At 30.7% G+C, this 20342-nt stretch overlaps 1 protein-coding gene across 3 annotated transcripts in view; it reads right to left on the bottom strand.

The window, feature by feature from the left end:
- The window catches only part of LOC121116409 (uncharacterized), a 144710-nt gene that overhangs the window by 26754 nt on the left and 97614 nt on the right, over nt 1–20342 (bottom strand). The window contains exon 1 of one of the 3 annotated variants that reach the window (XM_040710665.2): nt 15850–16087. The exons of 1 other annotated variant lie outside the window; for it this stretch is intronic. The gene's annotated coding sequence lies outside the window, so the exon portion shown is untranslated. Of the gene's footprint in view, nt 1–15682; nt 16088–20342 lie in introns of those variants that run through there. One more of the 3 variants, XM_071887550.1, reaches the window with a different exon arrangement.

The following is a 20342-nucleotide window of genomic DNA, read 5'->3' as shown; positions in this document are numbered from 1 at the left end:
TTGTGTCCCTCAACATAATTAGATTGATGATCACAATGCATCAAATAGTATATATAAATAAATTAATGTATATTATTACATAAAAACCATTAAGCTAAACGACTTGAGATTAAGATTTGAATATGTATTTATAAATTTATTTTTTGACTAATTGAAAAACAAAGCCTTTTCCCACAAATAACCTCTAACGAACTAACTAACTACTAGGCTATGAAAATCAATTTTCTCACCTCTAATTAGTTCATTTAACTGTTATTAGTGTACATATGTGTATATCATATAGAATATCAAAAAACAAAAGAAAAAAAAGAACACCTTTCTACTGACCTTGCTTCATTAAATTACAATTTTATAGTTGGTATAATCAAGTAAACCACGGGAAATTAAATACAATAATAATTCCTTGTAAAATATGGTAAATGACGAAATTGTTTGACACATGCCATTGAAAAAAAAGAATAATAACATTTATATGCATGAGCCTTGATTGTAAATTAAAAGGTATAACCATTCATTGTCTTGCTAATGAAATGGTTAACCATAGTAGAGTCCTATATGTGTATGTAAATTTGAGGGTTGGTATCGCTGCAATTCTTACCTATATCATTGCTGGAGTTTGTGTATAGTTTTGTATCCTCGCAGCAAATCTAAAGAAACTTCAAAGCAAATAAGCTGTCCTCCTGAAAAAAAACATTATCTAATTGTCAGGATTAACTAATAGATTTTCTGTTATGTTCTTATTATCTTCCAAATTTCCAACCAAATTCTCTATATTTACTCTATAGGATTACTTTAGAAAATACATTTTTATAGGATAGAAAAATGTCTTTCAAATCATTATTGACTCCATAATGACGTATGTATAAGGCATTATTTTCATCGACTATGTTCACAAATGATAACTTTTGCTGCACTTGACGTAATCCAAATTAAAAAAAAAAGTTAACAATACATATGTGTATAGTTTTTTATACTATAACTGTTTAGTGATCCTATTTCTATGAAGAAAGGATTAAACAAACTCATCATCATAAAAATAATTTTTCAAGGATTCATTCTTTTTTTTTTTAAATAAACGAAGAGAATTATCGTTATAATAATTTATAGACAAAAATATAGATGCCTTATATAAAAATGGATCACTTAATTACGACGAACCCCTTTGAATGAGGCAAAAATCAAAGATGTAATATTTTTATAGTAAAACATGATAATGACAAATTATCAAACGAACAACTCGTTGATAATATCTAAAGCACGTTCCAACCAGTATCCTTGTACCTAGTAGTAGTAGTAGTAGTTTGTGTTTTGGGGTAGGGCCCCATACTTGGCTTCGTATACATGTATATTCTATATACATAAAGACTAATTTTTATCCTCATATCATTATCTTTTTAATGAATAAATAATCGTATAATATTTGGTTGTTCTATTACAATTTACATGATACTTTTAGACGAATCATCATTTTGTGTTTCTTTGTTCTCCTCACTTTGGGTTCGACAGAGGAATACATAAATAAATATATATCACTGAATGGATCTCTGATTCATAAAAAAAAGTACAACCAATCCATTCATTCCTTTCTAAACTAATGCTATATCCATTGGAACAATTACGATTCGTTTCGACTCAACTTGAGCAATAATAATTTTGTGGGTTGACTCCTATGGTGAGCCATGGAGCTCTAGAAACATGAGATAATCACGCCAGCAGCTTAGATTGTTTGTCTTTCTTTTCCCTCTTGAAGGATTGAATACAAAATGTCGGTCGACGTTGTTTTTGTTTTTTCAACCAATCAGTCCTTTTATATATGTGATTTTCAAAAAGGTCACAATTTTTAATGATGATGTTCTTCTAATCTCTAAGGAGACAGACTGTGTGAGTAGACTAGTATTATGTCGGTCCTTATTTATTAAGTTAAGTCGAGTCCTGGGACCGGTCACCTTCACAGTCCTGAGGACTCTCGGTCCATGGAATTTTTCATAAAAATATTGATGGTTTATTAACCCAAATAAGATATATGAAATATTTTTTAAAGATTATTGCAGATATCTTGCAAAAATGTTATATTTTTAATTATGTTACAACATATTATATAATTTATTTTATTATATAACGGAATAATTATAAAGAGGAAAAACATCCTCCTTGACATCACGAGGGATCGATTTTACGTTCTGTAAGGACCAACACAACACTAGTGTAGAATTATACATAGAAAAATGTGATATTGGACTTTGTATTCATACATGAACAGTGTTGTTTTTGTTTATTTTTCTAAAGGTCATTATTATTTTATTCTTGAAGAGAGAACATTTAGATATAAAGTAATCACTAGTGTGTGAAAGGCAAAGAGTTATATTGTGAAGTTTTAAGTGTAAGTCCTTAATGGACTCATAGTAGAATGGAGGATTGACATCAGAGTAATCCCTGCCAATGTTTTGTAAGCATCAGATTAACATTTTTAAAATTTTATTTATCTTATAAGTGCTAATTTAATGCAACATCATGATAACTAAGATACCCTCTCCAAGACATTCTTCAATTGACAGGATTACCATGTTGATTCTCTGTTTGAGCATACCGGTAGTTTATATTTTTTAACAAATTGATCGATCTAACAGTTACTAAAAAATAAGAACTCATCAGCCCTTAAGAAAGAAACAAAACAAAAATTCGCCACAAAATTAGATGAGAGTAGATAAGTAATGCACAAAGAACACACTCAAGTTATTTTATTGAATATAAATTAATAAATAGACTGTGGACATTATTTTTTTTTTTCATCTTCTAAGTTATCTCCTCAACTCAGTTCACCTCGACACAATACTACTCTAAACACGTAAAATCCATGTTCTCCCATGAACGTTTCTCACCCAAAGCCACGAAAATTCATTTATTATATGAGCAAGAAGATCGTAAATGCATATAGTTAGGTGAAAGTCCATCCTATTTCCCCATTGGTTATAGATAATTAATGCAGCTGTTAATAAGTAAAAATTGCAATTAATTACTGACCAATTACAGCTTATATACATATATGTACAGAACGACATATCAATATGACGTCACTGGACAACTATATTACTTATTATATTGATGTATGAATTAAACTGTCCCGTTTTTGGGTGAATGTTTTATAAAACCACTGGAAAAGGAGCTTTTCTGCTAACATAACCTAGTGATATTTAATTATAGTGGAATTGATAGCTGTTGTTGAACAAAAACGAGAAACAATCATTATCTTTGATAAACAAGGAAACCGCAAATTATGGAGTTCATCTTAAACCCCTCAAGTTATTAAAAAAAACAAGGTACACAATATTTTTTACAGATAAACCAAATACTTATAAATATAAAAAGTACGATTTTGGACTCATGCTATCATATTTGGAAGGGTACAAGGGGCCTAACAATGAGCAATTTCGATCCATAAATCCTATTGAAAAAAAAAAAAAAATGACCCTAAATGCCTTAAACTTTGTCAAAGTACGTTTTTTTTTATTGTTCACAGCAGGAAAGGTCTTTGTGCAGGGATAAAAGGTATTAAACCGAAAACAGAGCAGTATATATAGTGTACATTCATTATTCCTTCAAGGCTCCAAGCAAAGATGATTATTACTTTAATTAAAAGTTGTTCATGGATAGGGCTCTACTAAATATTATGTACTAAGGAAGAATTAATTATGGATATATAAATGTATGAGACATTTAATTTTCTTAGTTGCCCATGAGCTTAAACAATGATATTACTCCAACTTCCATCTTTAATTTGTCCATTGCATCTCGTTTTAACAAATTATTAAAATCATTATTTTTTCGTTTGTATGAGTGTAATAAATATGAATACCCTTTTAATAAAAAGGCAACGTGTAGACTGTAGAATCTATCTAATTGACATTGAATGACTGTCTGAATTGCAATTTAAATAGCTACATATATTTAAACAAAGTTACTAATTAAACCCACTCCCTTGTGTGTGTGTTTATATATAGATAGATAAATGTAAGTAAATATAATGGAAAAGGCCATAAACGGTCAAAAGCATGACTTTACATGCAATCCTAACCCAAAAGTTATATGTACATAGCTACCAACATACATACACACGTATAAATATAAAGATTAAATTCCAACGATTGAAATACTCATGTCATGAAACATAATCATTATTAAAAAAAAAAATTAAACATAAAAAAATCTCGTTAAAAACGAAAATTATAGTAATAATATTATGATCAAGTACTCATCTATGGATGTACTCCAGACTATGCCAATTATCACAACTTAGGTATAAATAGATATAATGTACATTGTAGATAGACACACTTGCGGTAAATATATGTATGTATAGCCTCATAACTAAACAAGCTGGTCTTTACTGAATATACCTTCGGAGAAGGACGATATATATATTAATAGAAGAAGAAAATTATCACCTTGCATTCCGATAGATATTTAAGAACTTTTATTCTGCTATCTAAATCGTTTATCTCGCATCACCGTAAGGAATGGGAATTTTGTAGATAAATATTACAGGTTTTTTAAAGGTCTTAACTAACATTGCTGATGTATGTGCACATAGATTGAAAACAGTATAAAATATTAGAAAGAATCATTTGTTATTTAAAAGTAGACCACCGAACCTTATAACAATAAGAGTATCAAAAACAATTAACTAATTAAAACACAACAGGGATAGAATAATGTAACACTGTCGTAAAGCAGTTCAATTTAGGACGTCAATCCCTTAAAAAAGTTGATACTGCAGGACAATCCTCTTCAACGTAAAATAGTGATACGATAACTAATCACATTAAGGACATAGTCCCAGGGTCTACTTACTAAGTTTGGGATTTTGTTCGAAAAAACGGAATATATCGGAGAGGCAGATTTAAATATTGGTCTCAGATCCTGTCTGTTTCACTAAGGGATGAGAGCATTGGCACTTGACTTGGGAAGATTGTGATTTTAATTTCCGGAACGTTGTGCTCTCTTATACATGCCAATGACAAGAGTTGCAAAAGAAAAAAGGACATTTAACTTAAGTTTAGACAAGACCAGAGTGCTTGTCCATTATTGATAGTGGATGCATTTGTATATATGTTTTTATTCATTATTATTTCAACCGGCATGCCGCTTCATTCCTTAAAGTTATTGTAGTATTAATAAAATTGGCTGTATTTTTTAGCTCGCCCGTTTTTTTAAGTTGGCAAACTGAAGAGTGAATTTTCTTTTCCTACGTCGCTGTCATTATTATTTAATTCCAAAGGGGTGAAATTCCTTTTCTACTCGGTACAGCATATCATTCATATATACGAAACCGGATCGAACATTTGCGTGTACTCATAAAAGATGGAGAGTAACCCTGAGGATTTGTTGCGGAGATATAACTGTAACTAACCCCTTGTCATAGTCAGCGTAGAACTGAGGATTGCCATCGGAGTAGTTCTTGCCAATGGCTTTATTATTCCCATCCCATCCCCCTACGGCCACAGCTGTTTGTAGGTGATCTGATGAAACGTACTGACAGCTAAGCTGCTGCTATCCAAAATATTCTTCAAATTTCCCGGTTACGATGTTGATTTTCGGTTTCTTTTTTTTTAACATGCCCAAAATGCTCCTATTAGCATTACTGCTCTGAAGTCTAAACTTGTTTTATTTGGTGAGCCGGTACCATAGTAATACCAAAGGACTGACTCATTTTAAACAATGAAATGCTAAATTGGTATTGCAATCGATATATTCACTGCCCCTTCATCAATAAAATATTGACCTGTGTATATCAGTTTTCTGAGATAGTCAACAACCCACGTATACGCCAGGTATGCACCTATGAAAAGATACTTTTTTTTTACAAATTTTGAGCATCTAATGTGAAAAACTAGTTACAAATTTAATTTTCAAAGTATCCTTCTTCGCTAGCCATACATTTTTGCCATCTTTCAGGCAATTTAACGATGCCTTTGGCTCCAAACCAGCCATTTTTTGGTTTCAGCGTGAGAATCGAAATCTAAATCATTGAGTGCGTGGCCCATTGATGCAAAAAAGTGATAATGGGAAGGCCCCAGGTCTGGAGAGTAAGCCACATGAGCAAGAGGTTCTCAGTTGTACGATTCAACAAGCTGGCGGTTGGCTATAGAGCGATGTTGTGGTGCGTGGTCACCAAGGGTCCTGATTCATATTTTGGGCGTTTTTGCGTATAGTATGGTTCAAATCGGCCAATTTTTGTTGGTAACGATCACCATTAACGGGTTGACTGTTAATGTTAATTGGGCTGCTTCAAACTTTTTCGGAGGCCAGCCGCACTCTCCATTCCTCACGTCAAAATCACCACTTTGAAATTTTTCGAACCACCTGAAGCACTGTGTTCTGCTTGGAGCATGTCCACCGTATGCTTCCACAAGTATTTGATGGGCTTGAGAAGCGTTTTTCTTCAATTGGTAACAGAAAATCAATGATGTCCGCACATCGTAGTTTGTAGACACAAAATTAGACATTTTTACGAGCAAAAAAAGTGTGCTGTTGAATAAAACTATACAAACAATGAATTAAATATTGTTAACACATGTTGAAATAATCATTTAGTCTTTTGGACCGGTTTATAATGTGTAACTGGCGACACCTAGGGACCAATAGCCAAAAGTCTTATTTCATAGGTGCATACCTAGTAGGTTCATGAGAATTGCAAATAACGGTATTTTTAGTTTAATTTGTTTGTCAAAAAAGTATCTAAAAGTACCAAAATACAGAAAATTATGATATTGTGGTAACACTAATCTCCTCATAAGTTCCTATTGTTATAGGCTTAATCATATAGAGGAACTATCAAGGGAGGCGAATACCACAGACGTATGAGTTTTGTATTCCCCTATCATATGAGTCTAAGACTCTGATGACATAGGTTTGAACAAAGTTTTTTATAAGAACTGTTCATAAATTCAGCTGAGATTATACAGTAAACTCCTCTTAAACCGAATCCAAAAGGACCAACAAAGTATGTTCTCTGTAAAAGGAAATCCGTTTTCTCGAATTAATTATGTACTCTCATATTAAATAACTAATAAGGGACTTTCTTAAATAGTGCTGCAAACGAATATCCCTAATAAGCATGAACGCCTTAACTGGGTTTTACAGAATCAATATTTTAGATCAATTAGGTGAAATACTGGACATACATTCACTTACTTATTTTCTCATTTCGCAAAAAGAGGAAAGGCTATCTATGGTAACTTCAAACCAATCATTCATTAATGCAAATTGCCATCAAATTAGCATCTTATCAACTGTAATAAATGCTCCATCGAAAGCTTAATTATACTTTTTGATTAATTGATTCAATTTTGCACAGCATGTTTGGAAAGTTATTCATCCTTAAATAACGTCCATTCAATACGAGATTGAAAATATATATTTAATGCAAATTAGCAAGAGTTAACATTTGCATTACATTTTGTAGAAGGTGTGTTGTATGGCATTTTTTGTTATTCGAGCCATCAAAAGTCCTAAACTCTTTTAAAATATTTTTAAATGAACACTTAAAAATAATATTTGAAGAAAATTACAAATTATATAACGGGTAAGGGATGGATTTTCCTACACTTAAAAAATATTATTATTATAAAGCATTAACCTCAAAGTAATTAATGGATAACGGAACATTAGACCAAAATTGTTCATACACATATGTGCCCAGATAAGGTAGTGTAATAGTGTTTTTAAAACACCTCTAGGTAGAGGGGATAGTTATAGACCATCGGATAATGAGTTTATAAAAAGCCCAGAGCAGAAATATACAAAATTGCACCATACAGTTCAAGGATATTAACATATATCTAACTACAATTAATGCAAGAAAATAAATAGGTCAAAATATGTTCAAATTGATTAATTCATGTTATTTGAATTAATTGTACTTCTCTTTGGGTTTCTTTTAATTTTAAATGTATACCTTTTCATGACAAAAACTACTAGCGTGTAGCACTAAGAAAGTTTTAAAATAACCACTCAGTTTGTTTTATGGAAATATTCCATAGTTAAAGAAGGGATCTTTGTATAGAAAAAACGAAGAAAAACCGGTTCATGCGAGTGCTCTTTCTTCTTTTTTTGTTCATTATTTACGCTCTAAAAGAAGAATTCTGGTATATCTTTGCTGTAAATTGATTTAAAAATGTATAGTGATATAAATAGATATGTTAACTATACACCCTAATAGTTCAAACTAGCGGTAGTACCCGGTATTGCCTGGAGTTATTAGGCATCGACGAAAATACAATATTTGCTTTAATAATAACGAAGATAAATCGCCTAAAAGGCATTAGTGTTACTCTCCGGTTTTCATGAGTATAATCAAATGTAGCCACTCAGTCAACACATAGACGTTTTCCTCTCCTCAAGAGTAAAAAAGAATAATAAGAGCTTGAGAAAAAAAGAATAATATGATTTGATGAGCGAGGGAGTACTTAAGGTCGTTGCAAACCCTCATTTAAGTCACATTCATTTTTTTTTTTTTTTTTATATAAAGTACTTCCATTTTTCTCTTTTTTTATATGAGTTTAACTAAACCCTTGCAAGATTTAATTCATTTTATACAGTGCTTCTAGTATGTTATAAACCCTTTTTTCTTTATACTGTATTGTTATATGCTATACAACAGGGATCACTGTATACAGGGATCCCTGTGACTGTTTTTCGTACATTTATATATAGATAGGGATAAACTTTGCATTATTAATATACGTATAATATTAATATCAACCCTTAACGGAAGAAGGAAGGGTTTATACATTTAAATGTGAACATTTTCTCCTTGGCTCCCATCAAGTTTATATTATTGTACACAATTAAATGATATTTAAATTGACTTTAAGAAATGATAATTAGCAATACATTCCGCCCAAAAAGAACAGCAAAAAATAAATCAAAAGACACTAAAATCTCAAGGAAACGTTTTTTGTTTTGTTTTTAATTACAAAAACTTTTAAAGAGAGATAATGTTAAAAAACAATGGAATCTTATTTTCAAGGGAACTTTTTTATATAAAAATGTTTAAACAAAAATTAATTAATGCTGAGAAAAATAAAAAATTAAAGGATACAAATTCTTTATTTCACGAGGAGAAGGAAGTATGTGAATAATTAAGGAAAATCCAGGAACAAAAGTCAACTCTAATTAATATCAAAGGACCATTTAAAATGGTTTATTAGTAGGTACGTACACATTGACTCCTTTGATTTATTTACTTCTGTATTCGGGTGAAGCTTGTGCCTAACAAATTCTTAATTTTTGGACCTAATGGGAATATTTGTGTAGTTTAATTGAAATAGATTCATATTTACTTTGAGCATAAAACCGATGAATTTCTTGACAAGCTGCCAAAGAAACTTTAAAATCAGAAAAAAAACCTTGCAGAAATGGACAGAATTATTAGAAATGAATTTATAATCCGCTTCTAAAAAATTAATTCCATTTTGTCAAAAATAAAAACATTTTATGTCAAGATTGTGCAGAGCTAATGAAGCAAATATTCCTAATTTTTGAAACTCTATTTCATTTATTTAGTTAGAAATGATATATATATATAAAATGATATCAATATTTTTACCATTGTACAGTCAAATCCGTGGTTAAGAAAAATACGCTTATAGTCAACGTTCTCTCAAATACCAATCTATTCATATATCTAAAATACTTGAGATGAAACATGAAACACAAAATCAGCATAAACTCAACAACTTTTTCTTCTCTTTTTTAGTATTAACTTCATAGGTATTCATGGAAATGATGAACTCCCATGAGGATTTTTCCTTTTTTATAGGTACACATTTTTTTTTATATATGTTTATTTTTATATTAATTTCACATTGGATTGCAATCAATGCAGACACATATCATGTAGCCCCCTCCCCCCAAAGACACTTCTGTTGAAAGATAAGCTAAAAGTCGACGACGTTATTTACTTATCCAAACATTGTAATTTTTTTACAAACTGCGCATATAAGTAAAAATCCGGATATAATCCGGATTTCATTGAAAAAAACCAGTTTCCTATATCCTGATTTTTGTAAATACATTTAAAAACTTTGATGGTAATAATACAAAATTGCATCTCCTTCATACTCAAAGTGAATATGAATATATTAATTTTGCCAAAGTCGGGGATCAACTTCACCCCAATATATAAATATGCAAATACAATAGGCTGCCCTTACTATAGATACGGATCTGTGTCTTTAACAAGGAAGGGATTTTGCAAAAGGGAGTGCCCATTTTTCTCTTGCTTAGAAACATATAAAATAATATCATCCCTATGCTTCGATTGCTCAATATCAAGCATCTTATAAATACCTTAATGAACTGCTACAATATGTACGATACTTTTTTTTTTATAGTAGAAGACAATCAAAAGTGCAAATATCATTGCATCAAGGCATGAAGTTGTACGCGTGAACATACAAACACAACAAAAGTTAGTACTAAAAAGGTCAGTGATTCCATCAATATAAATCCTACATTGATCAATGAATGAGAATTACGCAAAACTTCACATAAAAAAGATGGGTAAAAGGTTATTATTTATTTGCAAATGAGATACGATAACTCATTAAAAGTTTGATGAATTCATGGATTGAAGAGTTATTAAGTTTTGAGTCTTGATTCACTTATTAAAGTCTTGAAAAATAAGAAACCATTTTTCAAATTGGTTTCAAATAATACTTCATATATTGTATATTTTAGATTAACATAATACGTTTTCCATTTAGAGAATGAGTGATATAATATACATATTATTAGTATTAAGAAAGTTAAATTTCTTTACGTCACTCATTTAATGTATATACTAACAGTATTGGTCGGACTTATTAAGCACCGACGAAAAAAAACAACTTTGCTAAATTAATATAGAATATAACTCCCCAAAAAATCCTGAATTTTACTCGCTGATTTTGATGAGCACACTCACATGTAGTTACTCAATACTTCGAGAGTATCTCCACAAGTTTGAAAGTATAATTATAACAGATTGCAAAAAAAAAAAAAAATTTCAATTAGCTAACGACAAAAAAACCTCTACGGTAATTTTTTTTTAGGATTTACTAGCAAATATATATGTAGTTCCTTGTATATATATTTTTAATAGTATGATGAACTGAGGAATAGCTTCATATTCTTTTCGGTGTTATAGCCAGACTATCAAACGAACAGAAAAAAAACTTTGCTGAATAAATATAGATTTAAAGGCACTTTTGTGCGTATTTTTCATCAAGAGTGTGTGTTTGTAGATTGATGACGAGATATTTGTGTTTTGGGTAGATAGGAGGGTTGGTGGCTCCAATTCATAATTGGCGGTCATTTTATAAAAATGATGTCACATTTTGATGACTTTGTAGTTTTTCATTGTGATTATTTTTCAGAAAATTGAAGAAGCCTTTTGACCTCCCTCCTGCAGCTCATATAGTTGAGTTCCTTGAGTTTCTTTGAATCCATCTAATCTCTCTTCAAGGAGAGTGTGGCTTTTTGTTAGTCAAACAGTTGATATTTGCAAGGATGTGACCAGTTCAGGTTTAGCGGTTCTATGGGTTCCAGTTCGTTCATTTCAACGGTTTCGGTCTAGCCCTAGAAAAAAGCTTTATCGGTCTCATTTCCGGTCTTTGGTCTTGGTTCTTTTTATATGAGCTCAGTTTTGTAACAGGCACTTAAAACAAGGGGCGTCACTAGAGAATTCGGGACCAGGGAATGATATTAGATACAAACAAGGCAGCAGCTACCTTATATGCAGTGCCCAAGCTCTAGTAGGCGCCCCAAAAACTAAGGTTATTAAGATCATGTTCTTCAAAGTGTGGCCGTGAGGGGAGGGTTGGGGTGAGGAAGATGTAGAATTGAGGATTGTGTTCAGTCTACATATCGATAGTGCACATGTTTCGTATTAAGGGGGCAACCCTTACTTAATTGTAGGGCCCTAGAATCTTAGCAGCGAACCTAGACCAATAATCTACCCCACCCCTTCCCTCTTTTATTTACACCGTTTGGTGCCTAAAACCCCTTGTCCATATGCATAAGAAGCCCTTAGCTATTTGGAACTCAGATACAAATGTATCACCCTTGTGACGTAAAAAAATAATTGAAAAACGGTTCAAGAACTGGAACCACTTGAATCGTTAGACTGATAAGGGTACAACCTTTTGATATTTGTCATTGATTTTATACAGAAATAGCTAGTTCTGGGTCAGTCTTGGTTTCCGAGTATTTGTCATAATGATGACTACAAACAAAGAGACGGATGAAAGAACCATTTAGCTTCTTGTAACTATTTTCATGGACACCTTAGAATTACCATAAAATCAAAGCTGTGGTTTTTAAGTAATTTTTTCATAGAATCGGACTCTTCCCAGAGATTGAACCATGTAGAGTCGGTATCATGAGGAAAAGGACACGTCTCATACGCAAAACCACAGGGATTCAGGCTTAATTGATTTGTAGTGACATGAACTCAAAATTGCAGCCATTTGATCCTTTTGGGTCAGAGTTATTTTTGAATAGCTCCGATTTTAACCCGGATATTCTGTAAGAATATTAACATTCACTAGGATTAAAGTATTTTCACATATATACAGGGTCCAACTTGGATATTCAAAGAAAATAATTACGCATGTACTAAAAACGTTATCTCTTTACTTCTTGTTCAGGGGGATTAGGAACTAATTAATGGAATGCCCATTTATTTTTTTAAATAGTTTTAATAAAAGTTAAATATGTCCATTCGAACAAAATATTTTAATTACAAAAAAGATCTGTAGTATTCGAGTCTGGACTTCAAATTGATTTAAAATCCATAACAAAACGGAACCAAGCGGACTTGGAATATGATGACTAGTACTTAACTGGGATTTGGAAACGAGGGACTGCTATATACATTAGCTAAGTATAAAATATTATAAAATTTTAATATTATATTATTAATTTATTTACGGGACAAGAGGCTGAACCCGGGTAATTTTTGCAATGGGGGGGAGTCATTCATAAAGTTATTTTATTTCTATCCTCTAGAACCACATTTCTTTTGTTACTACCTTTTCCCTCCCAAAAGATTTCTTTTTAGAAAATAGTATTTTATTTTATTTTTAAACTTACATTTTTAAAGGCCTTCAAGAAAAATATTTCTTGTAATTTCTACAATGACCTTTATGAAAAAAGGTCACTTTTTCTCATTTGTGTTCCCTATGACGTCATGCATGTCATCTTGATATATTATTCTGGTCTACGTGGTTTATGTTGATCCCCCAACCACGATGATGATAGAGGTATTTTTAGGCCTAAGAGTGTCACCACTTCCCCTTAATTGGTCACGTGGTTTGTGAATATTTATCAGTCCTATGAATGTAAATCTATAGTCATTCCAATCATGTCCCACGTGATAACGGGACCTTTGAATTAAAAACATTTTTCTAACACGGATATTCCTCTTAATCCAAGATATTTTTGTTTATCTAGGTATATATGGAATTAAATACATTGAATAGAGCTTGACCTTTAAATTACGCATTTCTATGCTGTTAGATGACCCCTTAGATGATGATGGTTCTTAGCACGCAACTTGAATTGAATAGGGTATTTATTGTAATAACAACAAAATAATTGAAGTATGTAAAAAAAGCGGGAAATATAGTATGTAAAGTACATCCACATATGTATGTGTTTATAGGCACACTAACCAAGCAGCAATCGTAGATTCAAAGAGAATGATGTTCATGATACATAATTATTAGTACTGATAATAAAATAGTTTAATAACATGCCTACACTTAATATACTATTAGTATGATTTTATATTTGACCTTTACTCAAAATGAAGCTATAAACCTGCTACGACCATTCTTATAATATATAAGTACAAATTATTATTCTTATTGAAGGATACCCAAAGTATTAAGGATGACCTGACCAATCTACTGTTAAATTTGAATTATAGAGTTCGAAACGAACTCATGCATGGCTTTTGAGTCTACAATACAAAGAAAAAAAAAAAAGGAAGGATGTCGTATATACTTTTTACTTTCTGAAATTACATAGGCCTATTTTGGTCAATTATAGGCTTTATATTCAAATGTATAGGGCAAGTTAAAGTACCCAAGAATGTTTAATATACGTTTATAACCTTCATTTCATTTAAAGGATGGTTTATTTGTCCTCGATGTTCAATGACAAATATAATCCATCAATTTCTAACTCATTTATTGTTTGGATAAATGTAGCTATTGCAAGTACAATTTACAGCGTCTCCAATGGATTAATTATAATCATTTTTCGATAAAAATGGTCGACAATTTGTTGAAGAATACAAATATTCTACAGACTTAATTTTGAGCTAAATAATTTTAACTTGCTTTCATGTTGATGGACCACATACTATATTAGTTTTATTAAAAAAAATAAGTAATTCAAAAAAGAATTTTTTTAAAGATATTTCAGATCAATAGTCCTTAAATAATTAGAGAAATCTCCATTGAAATTGTCATTCTTTGGGACTAACTCATAATAAGAGTTGACAGTAATTAACGAGTCAAGTATTTTATTGTATATAATATAATAACCATTTTAATAAAAAAAGAATTAAATAATCTTCAAACAATCATTTTTTATATCTGTATGTTCAAATATAACCTCAATATAGAAGGTATATACTTTTGTAGACCCCTAATTGAAAATGTGAATTACCATCCTTGAATCTATACAAAAAAAAAAGTTATTTCAAAATGAATTAATATCTGACTTTAAAGGGGAAAAAAGTTTTGAATTGCTTGTACGGTTATTAATTCTAATTGAACAAACAACAGCTGTTACATGTGGTCATATATATTTGACTCACATCACTTCAATGCCTTAAAAGTAAAGCACTCAACAGGATTCATGGACACAGCAATAAATATTGATATATTTATGTTGTGTACAAGTTTGGAATTTTTGTACAAGTTGAGATACAATTTATATATCTCCTCACACTTTATTTAATTACAACATTAGATGTTTTAATGACCTACTATTAATGGAAGCTATCATTTCATTGTAATATATTCAATTTGTTCTGTATTTACGTAATATTATAACTGTAGACATTTGAATTTTATAATGTGCCACCTTATTAATAAGTGATTTTCGTTAAAAAGTGTGAAATTGCATCAACTATTTAATTATCCTTTCATCACAAGAGGTACCCTAAATTATTCATTTTATTTGGAATAACAACTTGTACACGCTTTATTCATATATTACCACTAAAAAATGAAAGTCACTTGGCCAATTTTGCGAATAACTGATGGTTATGTCTATTATATTTATATTGTGTCATTTACCGTTCATTAATCATTCCATGTTTTGAGTTTGATAAGATATTTTGAGCATCACTTACCTAGAAATAAAAAGAAGGAACGATTAGAATGTATAAATATGTTATGTTAATTCAAAATTTCATTATGGTTAAAAAAAAACATGAATATGAAGAGTCATGAAGAATATACATAATGGTTTTATTCTAAAGGAATATTGTTTTAAGAGAGAATACAGAATTGACTAGGGGGGCTCTTCCCAAAAATGGTAAGGACTTCTCAGACGTCTATAAAACCTGAGGAAAATGTCCCATTTTTGATGGTATATTTTTCATTTTAATTCATGATATAGTCACCTTCAATCAGAGCTTCGTTAAAGAAAGAAGAACTAAACATTCCAATTATTTTGTCTCTATTGTATAAATATGTATTTAAAATAAAGTCCCATAAAATGGTTTTTTTAAAAGGTGAATTAAAAAAAAAACATCAAAAAATTACTCAAGAATAAACATTTTTGAAGTACCGGCATATGATGTAGGTAGGTAATGCGTGGTATAGAGACCAACCATCCGCTCTTATGACCTTGACAAAGTAAAATTATACATAATTTCTTCCCTAAAGACAGCAACAATAACAACGAGGAAAGCAACTCTTCCGGAAGACAATGTCGGGTATATAATGGTCTAATTGATGATGACGCATCCTTGAAAAACGACCCCCTCCTCCTCTTGTATAAATTGATAATTATAATACATAGAACGTCATTGGAATGCATTTGAGGATGGATATAAATATTTATATTTATGTTTGTAGTTACGTATATAAATTAGTGTTGGATCGGTAATAACAATTCACGAGTACGTTCGACTCAAATTGAGTTCGTTTATTTTTTGACTTGAATGAAATCATGAAATGGGGAGTCAATTTAAAAGATTTTGGTGTCTTCACGAATTTTATCACTATATCTGATCAAATTTTGGGAGTTTCCTTTTGGTGTTTTTAAGGGATTTTCTGAGCAATCACAGTTTAACCTATAATTATAGGCCCAAATGAGATGTTATATCTTTCTCTGAAGGAGTTATATATGTGACATTTTCTCCGAATGTTAAGGATTCCAAGTAATAAATGTTGTTCATATATTGAGATGTTGGTTCAATATTGGAGGGGCTTTGACCACTTCTCCATCATCCAAGAACTTTACTCAATTCTTTTTGTAACCCTCGCTAACTTAAACCCTTGAAACGTATCTGGAAATACATGTCTTCAGACGATTAATTAAGTCATATTTCATCAATTTAAAAAAATTAAAACAAAATTGAAAGAATATAAAAGTCTGTACATATTGTAAAATTAATAATTGGTCAATGGACATGCGTAGCTAACTCAGGTTTCTCTCTCAGGATCCTGTTTCCTCTGGATTTTTGTGGGTTTACAACTACCGGAAATTCCTGCATTAAATTATATAAGTATAAAAAATAAGTTATTCATTACTTATATTCTTATTATATTTATGATATCATTTTTCAATATTTTTTCTTGAAATTCAATATATATTTTTTTCAAATTAAAAAAAAAAAAAATTGTGAATATTTGAAAATTTTTGTGAATAGCTCTGGATTTTTGAAATATTTTTTGAAAAAATTTAATATTTGACGGTTTAAAAATTAATTTTTTTTGAGCAATTGTGAAATCTTGAATTTATTTTCCAAATAATTTAATATTTTGTGAGTAGCTAAGGATTTTTGATTTTTTTTTTTGAAAAATTTAATTTTTGAAATTTTTTTCGAAGAAATTTAATATTTTAAAATTCATTTTTGTAATTTTATGGGAATAGCTATTGATTTTAGAGAATTTTTTTTTTAAGTCGGCACAACACTAATATTAATACTTTTTAGTTGAAAAGGAAGAATATGTAGGAAGTCGCACTTGTATTGTCGTGGGAAAGTGTCCTAGATAAATACACATTCTACACATTCTGCGATTATCTCTTCTTTTATTTTTGCGCAGTACATTTCGAATTTATTGTTGATCTTGTTGACAAGTGGCATTCAAAAAATGCATGCATGTATGCGTTATATATATGTCGTTGTTGTCTTGATTTTAATTAATTCAACTACTAATACATACTTGTATAACAGAGGCGTCCGCAGCATTTTTTTTTAAGTTCCAAGAATTACAATTTTTGGAAAAAAAATTGACAAATTATATTTTGAAAAAAAATATTAATTATAAAATAATTTGGAGAAACATTTTAATAAACAATAGCTATCTACAAACAATTAAATTTTAAACAAAAATTGAAAAATTCATAACGATTCTCAAATTCTTTTTTTTTTTGAAAAAAAATAAACTAAAATTTATTGGAAACAAATTTCAAAAATTAAATATTAAAAATATATTATTAAATGTTTCGAAGAAAAATTTCGAAAAATCCAGAGTTATTTACAAGCTATTAAATTTTCTGAATATAAAAATCTAAAATTCATAGGTATTCTCAAAAAGTTAATTTTTTGGAAAAATTTTTTTTAAAAAAAAACAGAAATTTTTTGAATAAAAATTTCTAAAAATTAATTTCAAAAATTAAATATTCAATTTATCGGGGAAAAACTTCAAAAATCCATAGCTTTCTCATAAAATTAGTTTTTTTGGAATAAATTAAAAAAAAAAAAAATTTGGATAAAAATTTCTGAAAATAAAATTTCAAAATATTAAATATTCAAATTTTCGGAAAAAAATTTCAAAAATTCATAGCTACTCACAGACAATTAAATTTTTTGGAAAAAAAATTGATAAATTTAATGAAATTTTCTACTAAGAATAACAAATTCCTTAATTTGTATCCCTTCCAGTCCTCCTACTGCAAAGGCCTCTGTATATCGGCAATTAAATCTACAGAGATTTTTATAATTATTATTTTTGTTTCTTTTTTTGCAATGTATTATCCTCAGCGTGACTCCATTTATGCATGTTTCAAGGTGGATGATGCAGGGAATTCCTAACCATTAATCAGGACTAAATATTTTAGCAACTACTTTACCATAATATTAGGCATTGAAAATGCATCGCTGACAGATATGAATTAATTATATTATTTTTTATTCAAATGAGGAAAGAAAAGATCACGCAACCTATTTATAGGCTACATACCATTGTTGAGACCACCGATAAAAAGCAGATGTCCAAACTAAAAAATAAATCGTTTTTGAATTGATTCTCAACCACCGACTTATTTAATACTTAGATCCACGTCCTATTGAATAAAATGGGGAAAAAGTACGACTCGTCTTTCAGCTGTTGACTGTTACATAAATACTACGACTACTTAATTTTTCTTTATTACATAGATATCATATAAAATATCAGCTTACGGTTGACTCTCCTTTTCTTTGCCTATTGAGTATCCACTTATAATTTAGGTCGGTGGTTGAGACTCATTCCAAAAAGATTTTTTTTTTAGTTTGGACATCTGCTTTTTTTAGAACGATATTTCTATTTAGAACGTAGATCGAAATATAACAGTTTTCACAAAACTTGTACCCATTTTTTCGGTCTCAAATTATGAAGCAAATTTTCTTACCGTTCCTAATTTATCGCATTAAACTTCAGTCAACATTATTGTGCTGATATTTACAATTTGAAAGCATACATGACGTCATGAGCAATTCATTTATTGAATCAGTGAAGACTGGATTTGTTATTGTGACTGACCCAGAGTGATTTATTTGTAAGATAGAATGCAACCGAATTTATCGTTGGGACACATCTACACCGAATTTTTATTTGAAACCATTTAGACCGAACTTCTTTCAAGAAAATAATTATTTCATTCCACTAAAAATCATAACAGTTCAGACCGGTCCAAGATTATCAGACCGAAACTTAACACAATTATATAGCGGATGGTCCATTGATAGCTGAACACTTATTCATTAAATAAATGATAAAGGTTGAGTCATTGAAATTAATTTATATTTAGATATATTAAAGCATAAACAATTAGTTACAAAAGAAAACAAATTTGAGCTCTCTGGCGTACGTATAAGTCGAGAAAAATACACTTGAACGTGATTGACGATTTTACATTGGCGCACTCCAAATAGTTGGGCGTCTCCAGACCCACTGTCTACCCTGTCAGCAAGTCTGAAACATTGGAGAGGAAGAAGGGCTCTGTTAAAAAGGTGTAAACTTTATCCGTAGGAGTTAAAAGAAACAGCTCAGGCCAATCCCTTCAAGTCCATAAGGGTCCATGAAAGAGATATTGCTGTTTCACACCAAACTGTCAAGAGAACTATCAAAAAGTGGGTGGAAAGAGCCTTGTGAGGGCAGAGAGGCCACATTTGTCACCATCAATAATATAAACGTATCTCCTCCGTTGCAAGACTCTTTTGAGTGCTTTTCAACTCTTTTTTGACATTTTTAGCCCCTTACAGGCCTGATGCAAACGTCTTGACAACACCTTTTGGGTGCATGTCGAGAGGATGGTCTGAAATGCCCTTCATCCAAACCCTGCGCCCCTCAAAGCCACTGTCAGTCAGCACTGGGACGACATGACAGAGGACTACATCTGCGGTGGTTGCCAGGCCTTCCACCACCGCCTGGAATACATCATTGCCGCTAAGAGCGGCTACATTAATGATTATGAGACTTCATACAAACATCCATATATAGTTTTAATTTTGTTGAAATTCTACTGTTAATTAATCAATTATATCCTGTGGAAGTTTAAAATTCAAGGTGTTCATATTTTAATGTGCCATTCGGTACCTATCCAGTAATTGTAGTGAGGACAAGTATTAAATAACTGTTCAGCAGATAAGGTTTTACATTAGAGCACTAACCCATACGATGAGCCCCTGTACAAAATTATTTTCTTTATGTAAGAAGAATTAAAAAGTTACAACAGACCCTCCTTACTTTTAAAACGGCCCTGAATCAGTATTCAACATAATGTTCAGAAAGTAGTAGGCACTAACTCGAAGCTTTCTTTTGTATAATGTCCAAGAAATGATTGGCTCA

The sequence above is a fragment of the Lepeophtheirus salmonis genome, chromosome 4 (genome assembly GCF_016086655.4).
Source record: "Lepeophtheirus salmonis chromosome 4, UVic_Lsal_1.4, whole genome shotgun sequence".
Taxonomy (NCBI): Eukaryota; Metazoa; Arthropoda; class Copepoda; order Siphonostomatoida; family Caligidae; genus Lepeophtheirus; species Lepeophtheirus salmonis.
This window is presented reverse-complemented; position numbering and strand designations above follow the sequence as displayed.